At 43.8% G+C, this 20,781-nt stretch overlaps 1 pseudogene; it reads right to left on the bottom strand.

Annotated features, from left to right (window-relative positions):
- Positions 1-1,544: 1,544 nt before the first annotated feature.
- On the bottom strand, positions 1,545-19,080 carry LOC136169294 (large ribosomal subunit protein eL21-like; annotated as a pseudogene).
- Between the last annotated feature and the right edge of the window lie 1,701 nt (positions 19,081-20,781).

The following is a 20,781-nucleotide window of genomic DNA, read 5'->3' as shown; positions in this document are numbered from 1 at the left end:
GTGATTCACATGCCTTAAGCCTAAGTAGTTAACAGTGGACAATTATCAATAGGCCTGTGGTCACACCTCAGTAAGCATAATAAAATTTATGATTCTATTAGGTTACAGAGATAATTAGGGTATTTTTTCAGGCGACGGAGAGTCTAGGTACGAGCCCTGGGGCTCTTCCATCCGGGGTTCTGGTTTTCCAGTTGGTATGTCGTTTCCATAGATACTGGGCATATCGCTTGAAGTCCACAGTACGGCCCAAGACGGAGTCCTGCTTTCAAGATGGAGCCTGTTCTGTCTTTCTCCTCCTTCAATGGCAGACAGCTCTGAGGACTGACTGCCCCAGAAATTGGGGCAATGTAGGATGCCAAGAGCTTCATCCTTGGGAGATTCCCATCTGGAGATTCCTCAAATGGCCCAGAGGAACCAGAAGCAACTTGTGAGGACTTGGGGTCCAAGAAGGCAGAATGCGGGGCAGAGGCAGTTTCTAAAAGGCAACAACTGAATCCAGACAATATCTTCAGATGCTGAGAAATGAGGGCTACCGAAAGTGCCATACTAGCTCAACTAGCTGTGAAAGCAGACAGTGAAAGAAAGATATTTCAAACAAAGGCTCTAAGTATTAACTGCTCAGAAATCCTTGCTGAGAGAACTTCCAGAAGCCTCTTAGGAGGAAGGACCTTGGGACTTCCCTGGTGATCCAGTGGCTAAGACTCCATGCTCCCAAGGCAGGGTTCCTGGGTTCAATCCCTGGTCAGGGAACTAGATCCCACAAGCCACAACTCAGAGTTTGCATGCCACAACTAGTGCAGACCTCGTGCAGCCAAATAAATAAATATTTTAAAAAAAAGAAAGAAAGAAAGAAAAAAAAAGGACCTTGAGCCCAGAAGGAAGAAACAGGATCCAAGAAAGCAAAGGGGAGTTGAGCAGCTGGGGCACAAGTGGGTCAGTATGAGTAATCAGTGTCCTGGGTACAAACGTATGAAGTGAAGTGAAAGTTGCTCAGCTGTGTCCAACTCTTTGTGACCCCCACGGACTACAGTCCATGGAATTCTCCAGACCAGAATACTGGAGTGGGTAGCTGTTCCCATTCTCCAGGGGATCTTCCCAACACAGGGATCAAACTCAAGTCTCCTGCACTGCAGGCAGATTTTTTTATTTTTTAATTTTTATTTTTTGTCTTTTTAAAATTATTTTTGTTGTTGTTGTTGCAGGTGGATTCTTTACCATCTGAGCCACAAGGGAGGCCCAAGAATACCGGAGTGGGTAGCCTACTCCAGCAGATCCCTTCTCCAGCAGATCTTCCCAACCCAGGAATTGAACCGGTCTCTCCTGCATCACAGGCAGATTCTTTATCAGCCGAGCTACCAGGGAAGCCCTTGTATGAGTGACACCAAAAGACTAGAAATAATGTGAAAGTCTTGGAAAGTAAAAGTATTAGTCGCTCAGTTGTGCCCGTGTCTTTTTGATCCCATGGACTGTAGCCCACCTAGCCCCTCTGTCCATGGAATTCTTTTTCTTTTTTTTTACAGTCCAGGTCTTCATTTTTACACCCATCAGGCCATGAATTCACAGGGAATGGACTCAAACAGTTCGGGTTCCTTTCCATTGGTCCTCACGAAGTGTGCTTCTCTGGGTGGAGCAGGCTGGCACTTCAGCTGAACCCAAGTCCCTTCCTCTTTGGCTTCCTTCTTTTTTTTATCATTTACCTTCACACGTTTTAGGAAGCTATCTCGGCTCTTAGAGTGCTCAATATGCTCGATACACACATTAATTCTCTTGGCAAGAATCTTGCCTTTAACTTGTTTGCTTACAATAATGCGGACAGTAGGCTGTAACATTGTAGACTCTCCCAGTTTTGCCATGGTAACATTTGTGGGGCATTCCTTTTTGAACAGTACCCATTCCCTTGATATCTACAATATCACCCTTGTAGATTCGCATGTATGTGGCCAAAGGAACAACAACTCCATGTTTTCTACAAGGCCTAGAGAACATGTAGCGGGTGTCCCCCCCTCTTTCCCTTTGGTCATTTTGGCAAATTACTAGAAGATGGCAGTTCTGGCCAAAAAGTCATGGAATTCTCCAGGCTAGAATAACGGACTGGGTTGCCATTCTCTTCTCCAGGGGATCTTCCCAACCCAGGGATCAAACCCAGGTCTCCTGCACTGCAGGCAGATTCTTTACCGTCTGAGCCACCAAGGAAGCCTTGAAGCTTTGGAAGGAGAAGAAAAAAGAAATCAAGAGAAAGTGAACGTTGGGGAGGCCCAAGAAAAGATCTAGAGTGGGGATTGGGGTGGGGCGGTCCACACAGCTCCGGGGTGACATAGAGTGGGTTGGGAACCATGATCACCTGGAATTGAGGATATAACTCCACAGACAGACAGACTTTCAGCCTCCTGCCTTGACTCTCCCTTGGGGTGACCTTCCCCCTGTCCTTGCATGAGTTAGTCCCAACATTTTGTCAAGATCTAACTCAGATGCCTGCTTCTCCAGGAAGCCTACTTCTTCCCAGCCCCGAGGCTCCTGGCCTGACCCTAAGGGCCTGTGCACCCAGTGTCCGTGAGCATATCAGGGCTTATGGCATTAGGGCCTGTGCCTACTCTGTCACCAGGCCCAGGCCCAGCTGGCTGGCAAATGTGTGCTGAGAATGTGAGTTGAGTGAGTGCCAGGCTGCCTGGGTTCAAACCTCAGTGCGGTGACTACTGATGGTGTGTGGATGATTGTTATGAGTGAGTGAGTGCAGGCAGGATGGGACCGTCTAGTGAGGCAACAGGATGAAGGGATCGCATTGTCTGCAGGTGGCCTGGCTCTACGTGGACAGAAATGGGTGCAGCTCGAGCCACCTGTTTGACTGTCAGTTGCTTGGGCCAGGGAATGCCTGGTTCCCAGTAACACCATTTCAGCACTGGCCTGGGAACCTGTCAGCTTCTACCACCACCCCCACCCTCCCCCAGCATCACTTCTCAGGGGAAAGTGGTCCAGGTCAGGTGAGGGTGAGGCACCCCTCATCCCCCTCTGCTCTACATGCTTGCATCTTCCTTCCCAAGTTTGTTGGCCCTCTACCACCCTGCACCCCCACTGCCATTATCCCAGGTTCTAGGCAGCGCCCTTTTGAATCCACCTTCCCTGGTGGCTCAGATGGTAATGAATCTGCCTGCAACACAGGAGACCGCAGTTCAATCCCTGGGTTGGGAAGATCCCCTGGAGAAAGAAAAGGCAACCCACTCCAGTATTCTTGCCTGGAAAATCCCATGGACAGAGGAGCCTGGCAGGCTATGGCCCACAGGGTCGCAAAGAGTCAGACACGACTGAGCGACTAATGCCCTTTAGGGGCACTTGGGCTGCCAGGAGGGCTGGTGTGGTTTTTTTCCCTGGTGGGAAGAGGAAAGGATGACCACACTGTTTGCTGGATATTGGCAGTGTCTGTATTACAGATCTGTGATGCTGAATCCCAGTGGTGCCTTCCGAGTTCCCATCCCTGGTCACAGGCGCTGAGGTGGGCTAGGGAGGAGGGTGGCTTCCAGGGAAGAATTTTAGGCCGAGGAACTAAGGCCAGGCAGCTGATCTGGCCAGGGCAAGTCATCCCAGGTCATCTCATGGAGTTTGGGGCTTTAAATGCCATCTGCATCCCTCATCATAGCTGGGACCCTCCCCTTCGCCCAGCCCAGATGTCTAACAGACTCCTTAAACAGCTCTCCGTGTCCCCAGCTAGCTCAGCAACTACACCCTTCCAGGCCAGAAGCCAGGGTAACCCCAATGCTTCCTCTCCCATCCCACGAAGGCCACCAGCAGGGGACTGGGACTCCAATCACCTGGCACTGCCACCTCCGCTGCCCCTCCCCCAGCCACAGGCCACCAGCCTCTCTTGCTGGTTCCTAAGGCAGCTGATGTCCCCTGCAAGCCCCTGTTCTCCAGCCCCCAGAGAGATGTTTAGAGAAGGTAAGGGAGGTCACCTGACTCCACTGCTCGAGACCCTCCAACAGTTCCCACTTCACTTAGCAAGAAGGCAGACTCCTGCCTTAGGCCTGCAAGTCCAGGACCACCTGTTCTGTTTCTACTCTGCCCACTCTCAGGCTTGGCAGGATTGCCATCCAAAGCTGAGCACTCCCGGCTCAACCAAATCTGATCCATGATTCCATTTGTTCCAAACTGTTGTGTTGAATTCAGTAATGAGTCTCTTTCCCTGGATGTTGAATTAGTTGTTGTAATGTTGTAGGAGTGTGTTGATTTGATGTGTTTCTCGGTTAAAAAAAAAAAGTCATTATATCTTGCTGTACTATTTTTGCAATTTTTCTTTAAGTCTAAATGCATTATAAAGCAAAAAGGTTATGAAGAGAAAAAAGAAAGGGGATTTGCTGGTGGCCCCATGGTTAGGACCCCACGCTCCCAATGCCAGGAGCCTGGGTTCAAGCCCTGATGGGGGAACTAAGATCCCACAAGCTGCATGGTGCAGCCAAATATAGAGTCACTGTCCAAAAATTGCTTAATTTTGTAAGAGCTGCTCTGGCAAGTGTGCAACACCAGGGGCTGTGACCAGGGCTCTAACATGCACACGTGTACATGCACATCTGTTCAGGACGGCGTGATCCTCCTGTTTTAGTGGAGTGAGCCAGAGCATGGTCCTGGGTCGGTGCCCAGGTAGGGCTGGATGGGAACCAGGACACAGGCTCCAGGAGGCTGCGGATCACACGGGATGGGGGCTCCAGGCAAGATAGCCCAGACGAGGGCTGAGGAAGGGGGCCGAACCTTGAAGGAGTGGGACTCACCCTAGAGATTGGTGGGGACAGAGAGTATTCTAGAAAGGGAGAAAGGCATGAGGGAAGGCCAGAGACAGGACAGGAGAGGATATGTGCGTGTGTTCCTGTAGGGGGACGGAAAGACTGCTGGTCAAGTGGGATGTGGGTATGGGTATCATAGGTTGGGTGGAGGCCAGTGAGGTGGGCACAGCTGGAATTGGCAAGGGAACCCTAACAGGGAGTCAGTGAAAGCAGAGGAGCAAGGAGCAGAGATGGGCCTGGAACATACCCTGTCAGCCCAGCCTTGGGGACGTGACAAGGAGGGCTCAAGACAGTCCACTGTTTCTCTTTGCATCCCCAGCATCTTGTCAGTGATTGGCACACAACAAGTGAGCAAGAAATGTTAGTTCACATGTGTGCACTTTATTTTACAGTTTATCAATGTACAATAAACTGCAAGTAACTAAAGTATATAATTTGATAACTTCTGACACAAATGTACATCCTTGAAGCCCACAATCTAGGCAATGAACATCTTCATTACTCTCAAGGTTTCCTTTGTAACTCCTAGTCAGCTATTTTATTTTTTTAATTATTTCTTTTATTTTTTTTTTGGTTGCACTGGGTTTTTGTTGCTATGTGAGGGCCTTCTCTAGCTGCATAAGTGGGGGCTACTCTTCGCTGTGGTGCACAGGCTTCTCACTGCAGTGGCTTCTCTCGTTACGGAGCACAGGCTCTAGGCTCACGGGCTTTAGGAGTTGCAGCACCTGGATTCAGTAGTTGTAGCACATGGCCTTAGTTGCTCAGCAGCATGTGGGATCTTCCTGAACCAGAGATTGAAACTGTGTCCCCTGCATTGGCAGGCAGATTCTTATCCACTGTAACACCAGGGAATTCCTTGGCTATTATTATAGATTATTTTTTATTTTTGAAAAATTTTGTATAAATGGAACCGGACTGTATGTACCTTTTTTTTTTTTTTTTTTTTTTTGACAGCATCATGCACCTTGTAGGATCTTAGTTTCCCAACCAGGGATTGAAACTGCACCCTTGGCAGTGAAAGGTCCTAACCAGTGAACTGCCAGGGAATTCCCTGTATGTATTTTTTAAAAACTGGCTTCTTCCTCACAATGTAATTATTTTGAAATTTCTCCACGTTACTGTACACATTAGTGATCTGTTGAAGATTTAAGACTTCTACTCTGAAAAGACAGACTTCCCTCGTAGCTCAGTTGGTAAAGAATCTGCCTGCAATGCAGGAGACCTGGGTTCGATTTCTGGGTCAGGAAGATCCCCTGGAGAAGGAAATGGCAACCCACTTCAGTATTCTTCCCTGGAAAATTCCATGGACAGAGGAGCACAGCCAGCTCCAGTCCATGGAGTTTCAAGAGTCAGACACAACTTAGCAACTAAACCACCACCACTCTAAAAAGACAGTTACAAAAAAATGAAAAGTCAAGGCACATACTGAGAGAAAATATATTCAAAACATACATTGACAAAGAACTTGAACCTGATAAATGTAAAAGCTCTTAGAACTCGGCAATAAAAAGATAAACATCTCAATAACAACACTGGCAAAGAAAATTGAATAGACACTACACCTAAGAAGGTATATAAGTGGCAAGTATGCACATGAGAAAACCCTAAACATCATCGGTCATGCTGTCATTCAGTGCTAATTCATGTCCAACTCTTTGGACCCCATGGACCGCAGCACACCAGGCTCCTGTGTCCTCCACTGTCTCCCAGAATTTGTTCCAATTCATGCGCATTGAGTCGGTGATACCATCCAACCATCTCATCCTCTGTCGTCCCCTTCTCCTCCTGCTTCAATCTTTCCCAGCATCAGAGTCTTTTCCAGTGAGCCAGTTCTTTGCATCAGGTAGCCAGAGTATTGGAGCTTCAGCTTCAGCATCAGTCCTTCCAATGAGTATTCAGGAGTGATTTCCTTTAGGATTGACTGATTTGATTTCCTTTCAGTCCAGGGGACTCTCAAGAATCTTCTCCAGCACCACAATTCAAAACCGTCAACTCTTTGGTGTCAGCCTTCTTTATGGTCCAACTCTCACATCTGTACACAACTACTGGAAAAACCCTAGCTTTGACTATATGTTCTTTGTTGGCAAAATGATGTCTCTGCATTTTAATATGCTGTCTAGGTTTGTCATAGCATTCCTTCCAATGAGCAAGAGTCAGAATACAGATTAAAATCACAATGAGATATCACTACGTATTCACTAGAATAGCTAAAATTTAAAGATATGATCATACCATATGACAGTGAATATGGAGCAACTGGAACTTTCATACACTATTAGTGAGGATGCAAAACAATAAACCACTTTGGCAAATAGTTTGGAAATTTCTTAAACACTACTTATATACCTACCATACAACATACCAAGAAAAAGGAAAGTTTATATCCACAGAGACTTGTATGCAATGTTCATAACATCTTTAGTCATAATTAGAAAAAATGGGAAAAGAGTCATATCTTTGCAATGGAATACTGTTGCTATTGTTCAGGGGCTCCATCATGTCCAACTCTTTGCAACCCCATGAACTGCTGCACACCAGGCTTTGCTGTCCTTCACCATCTCCTGGAGCTTGCTCAAACTCATGTCCATTGAGTTGGTGATGCCACCCAACCATCTCATCCTCTTTCGTCCCCTTTTCCTCCTGCCTTCAGTCTTTCCCAGCGTCAGGGTCTTTTCCAGCGTCAGGGTCTTTTCCAGCGTCAGGGTCTTTTCAAATGAGTTGGCTCTTTGCATCAGGTGGCCAAAGTATTGGAGCTTCAGCTTCAGCATCAGTCCTTCCAATGAATATTTAGAAGTGATTTCCTTTAGGATTAACTGGTTGGATCTCTTTGCAGTCCAAGGGACTCTCAAGAGTCTTCTCCAGCACCACAGTTTAAAAGCATCAATTCTGAAGAAGGAAATGGCAACCCACTCCAGTATTCTTGCCTGGAAAAGCCCACGGACAGAGGAGCCTGGCAGGCTGCAGTCCACTGGGTGGAGGGAGATGGGTTGGTAGCAGTAAACTGGTAGCACTAAAAAAAAAAAAAAAGCATCAATTCTTCAGTGCTCCGCCTTCTTTATGGTCCAACTGTCACATCCATACGTGACTACTGGGAAAACAATAGCTTTGACTATACATATCTTTGTCGGCAAAGTAATATCTCTGCTTTTAAATACACTGTCTAGGTTTGTCATAGCTCTTCTTCCAAGGGCCAAGCATCTTGTAATTTCATGGCTGCAGTCACCATCTGCAGTGATTTTGGAGCCAAGCAAAAGAAAATCTGTTACTGTTTCCATTGTTTCCCCATCTATTTGCCATGAAGTGATGGGACTAGATGCCATGATCTTCATTTTTTGAATGTAGAGTTTTAAGCCAGCTTTTTCACTTTCTCTTTCGCTTTCATCAAGAGGCTCTTCAGTTTCCTCTTCAAGTTCCTCTTCAATTTCTGCCATAAGGGTGGTGTCATCTGCATGTCTGAGGTTATTGATATTCTCCCCGCAATCTTGATTCCAACTTGTGCTTCATCCAGTCCAGCATTTCATGTGATGTACTCTGCACTTAAGTTAAATAAGCAGGGTGACAATATACAGCCTTGACCTACTACTTTTCCAATTTTGAGCCAGTCTGTAGTTCCACGTCTGGTTCTAACAGTTGCTTCTTGATCTGCATGCAGGTTTCTCAGGAGGCAGGTAAGGTGGTCTGGTATTCTCATCACTTTAAGAATCTTCCATAGTTTGTTGTGAGCCACACAGTCAAAGGCTTTAGTGTAATCAGTTAAGCAGAAGTGTTTTTCTGGAATTCTCTTGGTTTTTCTGTGATCCAGTGGATGTTGGCAATTTGATCTGGTTCCTCTGCATTTTCTAAATCCAGCTTGTACATCTGGAAGTTCTCAGTTCACATACTGTTGAAGCCTAGCTTGAAGGATTTTTGAGCATTACCTTGTGAAATGAAGTACATGTGAAATGAGTACAATTGTGCACTTGTTTGAACATTCTTCAGTATTGCCCTTCTTAGGGATTGGAATGAAAACTGACCTTTTCCAGTCCTGTGACCCCTGCTGAGTTTTCCAAATTTGCTGGCATACTGAGTGCAGCACTTAAACAGCATCATCTTTTAGGATTTGAAATAGCTCAGCTGGAATTCCATCACCTCCACGAGCTTTGTTCGTAGTGATGCTTCCTAAGGCCCACCTGACTTCACACTCTGGGATGTCTGGCTCTAGGTGAGTGATCTCACCATCGTGGTAATCTGGGTCATGAAGATCTTTTTTGTATAGTTCTCTGTGTGTTCTTGCTTCCCTGGTGGCTCAGAGGTAAAGCCTCTGCCTGCAATGCGGGAGACCGGGTTTGATCCCTGGGTCAGGAAGATCCCCTGGAGAAGGCAATGGCAACCCACTCCAGTACTCTTGCCTGGAGAATTCCATGAGCTACAATCCATGGGGTCCCAAAGAGTCGGACACAACTGAGCGACTTCACTCTCACTTTCTTATCTCTCCTTGCTATTCTTTGGAACTCTGCATTCAGATGTGTATATCTTTCCTTTTCTCCTTTGCTTTTCACTTCTCTTCTTTTCTCAGCCATTTGTAAGGCCTCGTCAGACAACCATTTTGCCTTTTTCTTTTTTTTCCATTTTGCCTTTCTGCATTTCTTTTTCTTGCGGATAGTTTTGATCACCACACCCTGTACAATGTCCTGAATTTTCGGTCATAGTTCTTCAGGCACTCTATCAGATCTAATCCCTTGAATCTATTTGTCACTTCCACTGTATAATCGTAAGGGAGTTGATTTAGGTCATACCTGAACGGTCAGCAATAAAAACAATTTGTTGAACAAACAAGGGTAGCATTAAGAAACACTCCACAGTCAGGGGTGCAATACTGTTATAGTCCACTAGATGGTGGCAAAGCACATTCATTTCCAGTTTCATAAATTTGCATCTTCTGTGACTATCCTTCCTTACCATAGCAGGTAGACAGGACATAATCTCCATTTAACCAGCAGGAAAGCAAGGACCTGGAAAGGGCACATGACATCCCAGTTTGCCAACTTGTCAGAGCCAGCCAAGAACCAGGATCTGACTCACGTCTCCTAGATTTTCAGAGCTTCTGAATCAGCAACCCAGCTAGATACTCCCATTTTTTACTTTCCCCATACCCTGCCCTCTCTCCAAGTCTCATTCTCCTAGTTGCACCCTTTTACTGAGGTCAGAAATCTATTTCCCAAGTCCAAACCAACTAGCCCTGGGCCTGGGAGACTTCAGGACAAGTTTGGAGAGGTTAGGAAATGGTGGAGCTATCCCACTTGGACCAATGTTTGTTAGGCACCCACAGAACTACTGGAATTATCAGGATAATGAAATCCCAAAAAGTCCAGTGTGAAAGCCCTTTGTACAGCTGAAGGGGGCTATAAAGGACTTGCCTGGGGTTCATTTATATTATTGAGACCTAGCCCCTTGACTTGGACATAGACTTCAGAGAAGTTTTATGTTGGCCTCCTTCTGCATTCTCTTTTTGTGCCAAGGAGGAAATGACTTCCGGCCTGCTCCTCTGGCCCTTCTTATTGCTGACTCTGGCGCTGACATTTCCTAATCCTGGCCAATTTTGAGCCTAAGCAGTGCCAGGAACCATGTAGCCGCTGGTGAATCCCTAGCCGCCCTTCTTTCTCCTTTGCTCTCCAGGGAAGTCCTTCCAGGGAGTCCTCCAGTTCTGGAAGAACAAAGACTTCTCCATAAAGTACTGGAATGGCATCAATTCAGAATAGGCACTTAACCAAGTCCACGGACCACCGTGTTGGAGACTAGATTGCTGCTGATCCACTGAACAGTTATTTTTTTAATTCAAGTATATTTGGTTTACAATGTTGTGCTTCAGGTGAACAGCAAGTGATTATATGTGTGTGTATATATATATATATAAATTGCATATACATTATATACTTTTTCAGACTCTTTCCCATTACAGGTTATTACAAGATATTGACTAGCTCCCTGTGCTATATATGCTAGGTCCTTTTTACATATAGTTGGACAGTTGATTCTTTAAAAAAAAAATTATTTTTGGTTGTGCTGAGTCTTCACTGCTACCTGCGGGCTTTCTCTAGTTGCAGCCAGCAGGGGCTACTTGTTCTTTTGAGGTGCATGAGCTTCTTCTTACAGTGGGCTCTAGGTGCATGGGTTTCTGCAGTTGTGACTCGGGCTCTAGAGTGCAGGCTGTTGCTCTCCACAGCATGTGGAATCTTCCTGCACCAGGGATTGAACCCGTGTCTCCTGCATTGGCCGATGAATTTGTACCCACTGCACCACCAGGGAAGTCCCTGGACAATTATGTGAGGACCTCCTGCACTTATGTAGACCATAGAGCTGAAGTGTTGGAGGCTAGGGTTCAAATTCCACCCCTGCTGCCTCGCCAGTGTCCCAGTCAGAGCTTGCTTCCCCATTTGCAACACATAACTTGAGTTCAGAAATATAGGACAGATTCATTTGCTAAAGCCTCTGCCCACTTCAGTCTCCTTGCCTGGAGAATTCCATGGCCAGAGAAGCCTGATGGGCTAGTGGTGTCAGAAACAACTGAGGAACACTGCCCTCCACTGGGCTGAGGGTATAGTCAAGGCTGGGAGCCCTTGTGCTAGGTACAGCATCTCCTTCAGACCTGGGTCTGAAGACCTAGGTTTCACTGGCCAGGTTTACTGGATGGAGCCTTTTACCTAACTCATGCAGGGAATACAATCTGAAGAGCTAGGACATTTTAGGGATTTAGAGAATGGGTGGGAACATGAGGGTATTTCATTTGCAAATAAAGGATTATCTGCTGGTATACAGGTCATTTTTGGCCACCTGATATGAAGAGCCAACTCACTGGAAAAGACCCTGATACTGGGAAAAAACGAGGGCAGAAGGGGAGAGAGAATGAGATGGTTGGATGGCATCACGGACTCAATGGATATGAGTTTGAGCAAACTCTGGGAAACGGTGAGGAACAGAGAAGCCTGGCATGCTGCAGTCCACGGGGTTGCAAAGAATTGGACATGACTTGGTGACTGAGTATACAGATCATTCCATAGGACACCAGACCACATAACCAACTTGTAGCTTGGGAATTGACAACTGAAAAAGAGTCACCCATCGCCAGCTCTTAGATTGGCCTTACTTTGATATAATCAACGGTAACACCTCTTTCTCCCCATGTTCCCCAGTTGTTTCCTCTTCATCCCAGCCCAGCTCACAGGCAACTGCTAAACAGCAGAAAGTAAGCTTCTTTAAACAAGTCTTTCAGGCCACTCACTCATTTCACCCCTTTCTTCCCTAGATTCCTGCTCTTCCTGGAGATCAGACTGCATGACAGAACCGTATACTTATACAGGAACCAGGCAGAACACCCACAAAACATCCATCTTCTATTCATGAACAGAAGTTTAGTATGTAAATAAATCACACCAAGGAAGTTTTTTCAATTTTTAATATGTATAATCAAGTTTTCAAAATAGTGAGACTTCTCCAAACACGAATTGCATGAGGAATACCTGTAAACTACAGGCAAAATTACATTACATTCCCATGTAAACACAAAGGCAGAGTTTGACGCTTTTATCTTCCACCTCCCCTAACTCTAGGGCCTAGTACCTGAAAGATGAGGAAAAATTAGAGAGTCTGGAGAGTAAAAGTTAAAGTCAAGCAAAGATGCCACAGGGATTTGAACCCCGTCCTGGAAACCAGGAGTGCCAACCACCAGCATCTTTTGCTTTTTTTTTTAAGATAAGAAAAGGCAAAAAAGCAAAACCTGAGAAAACAAAAAAGATTTTTGTTTTCTCAGGAAAAGAAAAACCTTTATAAATAGCCCTACTGAAGAGCACTGGAGAATCTGCTTCAGCTAAGATGCTAGCTTGGTCAAGTCTGCTATGTTCACCTGAAAAAGTCTTAGCAGAGAATTTTTGCAATCCCACCCAACAGCCCTCTCAACTGCCAAAGCACCTTTCAGTTCATAAGTGTACTCTCCCACCCAATATGACAGTTCTACTTAGATGCCGTTTCTCCACTTACTGGTTGAAATGTTTTTTTTAAAGTCATTGGATAATAATGCCACACATTTAAAACACTTTAAGAGCTTTTTAGTTGTGGTCTAAATATCATTACCTATTCGAAGGTAAATTAATGGTCTTTTCTAGTAATGCAACCCACCGGAAAACCTTGGCACCAATTACCTTAAAAGCGATTATGGATCATGCCCACAAGGATCCAAGCTACCAGCAGCATCGAGGTGAGGGGTGAAGGGTCTGCGCTAGGCCAAAGGCACAGGGTGGCGATGTGGCAGAGAAGTCACTTGTGGGGAGACCTTGCTTTTTAACAGGCTTCTGGAAAAGCTAGGGAAAAGTGGTTGCCCGCTTTCCCCCTTTCCCTCCCCTTCAAGCATCACTTGAGGTTCGGCTTCATTAAGAGCTGCTATGAAAACAGCTAAATTAAATATTAGGACAAGCACAGGGATATATATACAAGGTACTCAAGCATTCCTTTGAATGCTCGCTCCCCCAAAGAAAGAGGTTCAATGCATTGTCTGCCAAGGGGGCTGAGTCAAGTCCTCATTTCTAACAGAAGGTGGGGTTGAGGCTGACACCATTTTGATTGACCTTAGTTAATAGCGCTTTGTTGTCTCTCTTGCCACAGGAAGGCTCCATGGTTGTCCTACTTTAAGCCTTTGGTGCCTTTAGTGAGGGGTACCTGAAAAATCTTAAAAAAAAAGGCTTAGCGCCCACCTCACCCCTCCACCCCCAGGCCAACAAACAACTTGCTCATGCTGTTGACTCCAGCGTAAAGCTGAAAGGTCATTTAATACTAAACTGTTTACTCATAACAGATCTGACTTGGTATGTAAATGTAGAAAAAGCTTGTTCACCTGTTGTCCTCATTTTGTCCACTGGTGAATTCAACTGGAAGCTCCTTCTATAGTCTGAAGAATACCATCTGAAAGAACTAGTGGTTCCCAATCCCCACATTTAAAATGCAAAGTTTGGTTTATGATTTTAAAAGTAAATAAGCTATTTTTCCTTACTGGGTCTGGCTTCTCTGGCCTTTCGCATACGTCTGTTGTTTTGAATGTTCCTGTATATAAAATTAAGACCAGGGGAGGAGAGAGAGACACCCGAACAAAGACAAATGCACTAAGACCACTGAACTGTTGGTAAACATTTCCACTTGCCAGTGAAATTTCCTGAAGACTGCTGCTTGCTGCTGTGTGGAATTATTTCTTGTCACTGATTTTAAAGTTGCATCTGGAAAAGACTAAAGGCTTCAGTGCCCTCCCCACCCCCTTACCAGAAGTGAACAAAATGCATTTTACCTAAAAAAAAGCACAGCAAAACGGACTCTGCTCCAAATCACAAACATGAATGCTTTAAAAGCTGAAGAAATTTCCTCAACACTCAGCCTTTTATCACTCAGCTGGATTTTCCTTTAACAATCACTACTCCAAGCATTGGGGGAAACACAACTTTGACTCATACTCCAGTCGTTTCACAATGCATTCTAATAGCAGCGGATCAGAACAGTACTGTATTACTTGCCAACAGAACAGACAGACCTGAGGTCAAGACAACTGCATTCTGTGTAGTCTGTAAAAAAAAAAAGCTAGAACAAGTAAGCCCCACCCTCTCCTCCTCCCTTCCCTCCAAAATCAGGGGGAAAAATGTTTATACTTAAATATGCCGATAAACTCACTGCAAGGTCTGACACACTCCCTAGGAGAACAGAAGGCAGAGCCAAGCGTTTATATGCAAGTCAAAATCCTGAAAAGCTTCACGAAGGATGAAATGAAGCCTCTGCAAAGGAAAATTCTTTAAAAAAAAAACCCAACCCTCCCCCCCACCAGATATCTAAAAAGGCCAATAGTGTGAACACTGGCTAACACCAGATGAGATGACTGTAAGTAAAGTTAACATGCAAACTGCAAATCTGGACAGTATATTCCATTGCTCTAGTTTAAATTACCTGTTCTTCTGATCATAATCTCCCACCTGTCTAAGAGGTATTTATTCCTTATTTAGAGAGCCTCTATTGCCATGTGCCTGGAATTATTAAATGCTCATCACTTTTACGAAGGACAAAATTTTTTCCTGCCTTAAGTTAAATTCGTTCTTCTGCTCAATTTCCTGATCTTGTCCATTAAAGAGTGTTCGCAGACAAAGTTTCTGAAAGATGAGAAGAAACCCCCCCAGATTGCCCCAACACTAACTACAGACAAACAATGTTTTATTTAAATAAGGAGACAGCTTCCTAAAAACATACATTCTCTAAAAATAAAAGTATTTTATTTTGAATGATTTAATGGTTTTCTGCACAATACACATAACATTTAAATTTTAGCAAGATTAACAAAATCTGAATTCTTAACAGTACAATACTGTCCCTTAAATAGGGTTGTCTCATTCAAGGCTAAACAAATGTTTAGTTTTATAAACATTATCTTTGCTAATCTCAAGAGGCTTTAAGGAATTACTTGCCTCTTGAGTGAAATGTGCTGTCCCATCACTGAAGCCCACAGTCCTGTCTAATTTTAAAGGGCTGGATGGGACGATGCCTCACAATCCTGGAATCCCTTACGTTAAGGGACTTAGGACTTCCACAGCTCTTCACAAAGGTAAGCACTTATTCCTAACATGCAATACTGCAGATGCAAGTTAAACTTATCTGTTAACAGCTGCCTGCTGTTTTCTGCTCCCAGATGAAATGAAGCAACTCTTCTGATAATGAAGAAAAACCTGTCTGAGGCAAACGAAAGATTGGCAAACAGCACAGCCTCTTCCTCCTTTCAATTCACTTGATCCCACTCATTTCACTTATTTCAGCTTCTTTTTTTCCAGGATTAATATGTAGCACTATTTTCATTTCATTTCACTTTTTAAATTCTGCTTTTGTAAAAGCAGTATTGAGATGGACATTTGATCTTCACTGTATCATTATTTTTCATTATTTTATTTTTCATCAATTCATTATTTTTGTGGATACAGCTTGATAAGCCATAACTTTATAGTAGTAGATTCCATTAACTTTAAATTGGTAGTTTTTCATTTGCTTTTTTTTTTTTTTGCATGTGCAGACAATGTGTTCATCAGTAGTAAGGATTTCAGGGTTATGCTTTTTCCCCAATGTAGGTATGAAATACAATCTTTTCTGCCTTTACTTATCATTCACCAAGGAGCTGTTCCCCTCTCCATCTAGGCCATCAGATTGCCAGGCTGGTTATGACTCAGAAGATGTTATCTGAAAAAAGTCTACAGAAAAAAAAGGTTTCCCCTCCCTCATCAACAAAAGCCCACCCCCTCTTATCAGTTATGATTTACAATACTTAGATGTAAATTCAAAATACAATTTACAATAATTTTGAAGCATATCTTAACAACAAACTTTTCCTACGCTAAAAAAGAAAAAAATAAACAGAACAATCTTGCTTATATACAGCCGAAAAAGAATCTTACTTGATAATACAAAAGCTACCATCAGAAGAAATCCCTTCAGGATCATTAAGCCACTTCCTTTGCTCTGAAGCTCCTATAGTAGTATTAAGTTTTATTAAATCACCTGAAAAAAATTCCAAGAGAGAACCACACACTACTATATCCAAACAACTTTACCATTTAAAAAAAATTTCCCAAGTTTTTACCTAAGTCAGCGCAGAGGGCCAGACCAACCCCCAGTCATTTCCTTTCCCAAACCCTACTCTTAGATCGAGTGAATCTTCATGAACTTCCCCATCTGTTAAACTCAAAAATTGGGGCAAAACGGAACCAGAGGATTGCGAGTTACTTGCCAACTTGGAAGTTGAGATTTCTTTAGTTTTTCCACCTTAAGTATTTAAGTTCTCTGGCATGTTCATCTGTAATCAAAAACTAAACAATTACCTAAACCCACCCCCCCATCCCAATCATCACAAGCCACTGCCAACTACAAATTGCCAAAATTTGCCCCTCCCCTTTAATAAAAGTATCTTAAAAGTCGTTATTTGAAAACTTAACTTCAACATTTGGCCTAGTCAAGCTCTTCTGAAGTTCTCCTGAGATGACTGAATATGAACCAAAGCTGCACTGTGCTGTACATTTCAGCTTCACTGGGAATACTCTTCCAAGGAAAAAAGCTGCTCCAATCCCTGAAGGTGTTGGTGCCAAACAGCGTAGCAGTACAATCCTTCTCTAACTCAGTTTGTCAATAGTACTATAGAATCTGTGGAAAATCTTAGAAAAAAACAGTTTCTCCCCCACCCTCTTCCCTGTTCACACCACCCCAAAATACTTAAAAATAACCAGTTACGTACTTTAAAAATATTAAGGGGTGGGAAAAAAAGAATAAACTACCAGCCACTTCTCCAATGGACAGCTGCGCCACAGACCTCAAAGTGAAAGCTGCTTGTGCTAGAGTTTCTATAAACTGTAAACCTGCGGTGTTCTGATTATCCTGATACTGGATTTTCTTTTCGCCTGTTACCTTGAGTCATTTGCCTTTGGAATTCTAGACAGACCTAAAGGGAAAAGAACTCAAAACATATTTTGCTCCCCCCCCAAAAACTCCCCCCCGCCAAGAATTATATACCGAAACTACATATTTAGAAAACTTAAAATACAAGATGAGGAAGAAAAAGTAGACCCTCTACTCACAAAACTGAAGTGCTTCATTACCCCCAAACTGAATATAAAACCTGTTTACAAAGAATGCTGAAGTTGTCTGTCTCACAGTTGTTCTATCAAATTCAGGATATCCCTCATTGGTTAAAAACAAAAACACTTGCCATCTACCATTCCTCCGGGCCTTGAAGTCTGCCCTCAAAAGCTCCAGACAAGATGCATGAGAAAATAGGCCTGAAAAAGAGAAACCTACGACACCCGAAAACCGGCCTATATCCCCGTAATAAAACCCTTTATGCTTAAGTACACAACTCCCCCATTACTATTAGGAAATTTAAGAAATATTACCAGAGTTACAGGAGAAAAAAAAACCCACGATAGTGCCAACCTCACGGTTTTTACCACACCACTGGCTCTCCCTGCAGGGCTCGCACACTGGGCTGCTGCTCTAGGATCCTCTATCTATCCTCCATTCAGCCTGCTCGCCGCCTCCGCGTGGTTGCCAAGCCAAGCCGCGCCGCACGCTAGCTTCATCACCACACCGCACTGGCTTCCTCCTTCCTGGAATCCTCTCCTAGCTTCACCTCCAAATCGTTACGGCTCGCTCCTTCTTCCTAGCTTCCTTCACCAAGACGCACTGGCTCCCGGGCTTCTTTCTCCTATCTTCACGAACTGCCGCTGGCTCCTCAGTCCTAGATTTCACCGAACACTGGCTCCTGGAATCCTGTCTGCCGCTCCTGTCTTCCTAGCTTCACTGAATCCACTTCTGTGTAGCACCTGCGTCAGCTGTTAATTAGCGCCTAGTCCTCAGGATTTAAACATTCATCTTAGCTCAAAGTCCAATAACTCGATGGTTATTCTTGCTCTTCAATTTAATTCACTTATAAAGTCCTTTAGATTTGCCAAAAGAAACTACGCTACCGCATTTAAGGCCTTTGAAATTTTTAACTCTTCCAAACACATTCTTAGCTTTTAAGTTACTTCAGTCCCTTTAGTAACTTTTTGCTGAGATTTTAAACTGACTTTCCTTTTAGTTTCCGGATATTCTTCTAAGTTGGTCCTGGTCTACAGTAGTTTTAAAAAAACCCTCATCTTCTGAGATCTAACTTCTGCACCACCAGAATTAAGTTGATGGGCTTTTACAATAGATTATTGGTATTGTTCCTGTAATTTATCCAACATTATTTGACTTTGAATTATCTTCTAAATTTTTGGACGTCTATCTTGTATGTCTGCGTCCAATAGCTTGCTCTACATTCTATCTTAAGCACTCGCCCGTATTTTCTATTTTCTCCTAGATGTCTTTTTCTTCTGCCTACTTCCTAGGCTCAGGTTTTGTCTTCTAAAACGTGTATCTCTATCTTCTCTAGTTTTTTCTTCACCTTCCTGTACTTGTCTTCCGAATTTTCCACTTCAACTTTCCAATTTTCTTTTCTACCATTCCTAACTAATATTTCCGTCAACTTTAGCCAAACAAAGCCTTAAGATCAAGTAGCCTTCAAATGACGCCATTTTTACTGCGCCGTGAATTTGAAGGCATTATTCTGAAACCACCTTCAGTTAAATCTTAAGATGGCCTTTATAATATTTTAATCATCTACAGCTCAAACTTTAAACTCGTTTAGGTTCGATTTACGTAACCCAACGTTTTAATGTTAAGGTAAAATTGCCCTTCAACTTAAGGCTTTTTTTTTTTTAATATTCAAACTTTGCAGTCCTACCTCGGCCATTCTCTTAAAAATTTTTCACTCCATGAAAAAATTTCAGCTCTTAACCTCCATCAGGTTCTAAGATTCTTTTTTCTTCCCTCTTCCTTTCTCCAACTACTCTTTATGTCTTCATGTTTTCCCTAAAACTTATGGACTTAATGCAAAGCAATATCTCCTTATTCTCACTACTTACAATCCCTAAAGAAATACACTAATTCCTATCTTTTATGATAGAAAAAACTTATCTGCGGACTCCTCAAGCAGCATCTCCTTCCTCAAAGCCGCCTCTGCGCTGGCTGCCTCAATGCCTGTAGCTCAGCCCGCAGCGGTGTATTTATAGAACAAGAACAGCTCACACCTCGGTATTCAATACCCCTCCGCCGCCTTTGTGAGGCAAGCAAAAATAGTTCCTCTAAAGAGGTAAAAATAGAATCTCATTTACAAGACTTTCTGGATTTTTCCTAACAGTTTATGCAAGTTGCTTGCAAGCCCTGTACCCAGATATTTAGAACTTATTAGCAAGTAGATTTGAGCTGAAAATTTGGGCAAAAACAATGAGAATCACATTCAAATAAACATCGAATAGCTCATAAAAACTAAGCGCCGTTACGTGGGAATGTTTCTAGTAGTTTTTAAAATACTTTTCGTGTTTCCTTGGAGTACATTGGGTACAAGTCAGTGGTTTTGGAAGGAAGGTTAAACTGAGTTTCCTGACGGCCTTCCTTCCCATTAGGTAACCGAACTTCAGCCTCACAACTACAGACCGCAGCCATTTTAGAAGTTAAGTTTTGGGAGTTCCCCCCTACCCCCCCCCCCAAAAAAAACGGTCCCAGGTCCTGCGAGGTGGTTTTGAGGTTTATACCTCACCCGGCTCATTTGGCCTCTTATTGGTAAAATAAAGTTACTCTGGGTTATCCATTTAAGAATTCTACTAATTGTAGAAATCCACTTCCGGAAAATATCTCAACAGTCACCGTTTACTGTTGTCCTCGCAATAGTGCTGGACCCATCTTAAAGGCTTAGATTCAAATCAAGGCATTAGGGTGGGCTTGTGTTACTTGGCATGCTTCAGGTTTTTGTTGTTGATTTTGTGTTTACTAAATACCAGCTAGACCCCTACACTTTTGGTTGCCTGTTTAGACATAGCCTGGACTTTTTGTTCTTTTCCAAACGTGTGCTGTATCCGGAAAAGCCAACGGTTTCACCGTCAAAGACAGAACGACCTTCGGCTACCACTCGGGAAAGGAACGTGTTCTAAAATGTTTGTGAGCCTTTACTTAAGGGTTTACTACGTTTTTTTCCCCCCACAAATTTTGTATTATCTCCGGTTTGATTCCCTTAAAAGCAGAGCCCAGAAAGAAATCTTTTTTCCAAACTCAAAGCCTTTTCTGCAGATTAACCAGTAGTCCACTTTTAAAACACGTCCTGTGTCCTACCAAAAGGAAAATCAGAGGGAAGCACCGAGAAAGGAGTACTGTTGCGTCTCTAATGTTTGAAGAGAAGCCTCAATTCTCCCGACTAGGAGGGGGACCTGTCTCTCGGGCGAGGGCTGAGGATTTAGAAAACACAATGGCGCTGGTGGCTTCCAGACACGCCTTCCACGCAGCTAAAGCGACTGCGGCAACAAAAAACCAGGGAGAAGCCGAGCGGGATAGGTACAACCTCCAGAACCCTCGGTCAGTGAGTCCGGGGTGGGGGTGGGGGTGCGGCTGCGGGTGGGGC

The sequence above is a fragment of the Muntiacus reevesi genome, chromosome 5 (assembly GCF_963930625.1).
Source record: "Muntiacus reevesi chromosome 5, mMunRee1.1, whole genome shotgun sequence".
NCBI lineage: Eukaryota > Metazoa > Chordata > Mammalia > Artiodactyla > Cervidae > Muntiacus > Muntiacus reevesi.
The sequence above is the reverse complement of the archived record's forward strand: the minus strand, read 5'-3'. Positions and strand labels throughout refer to the sequence as shown.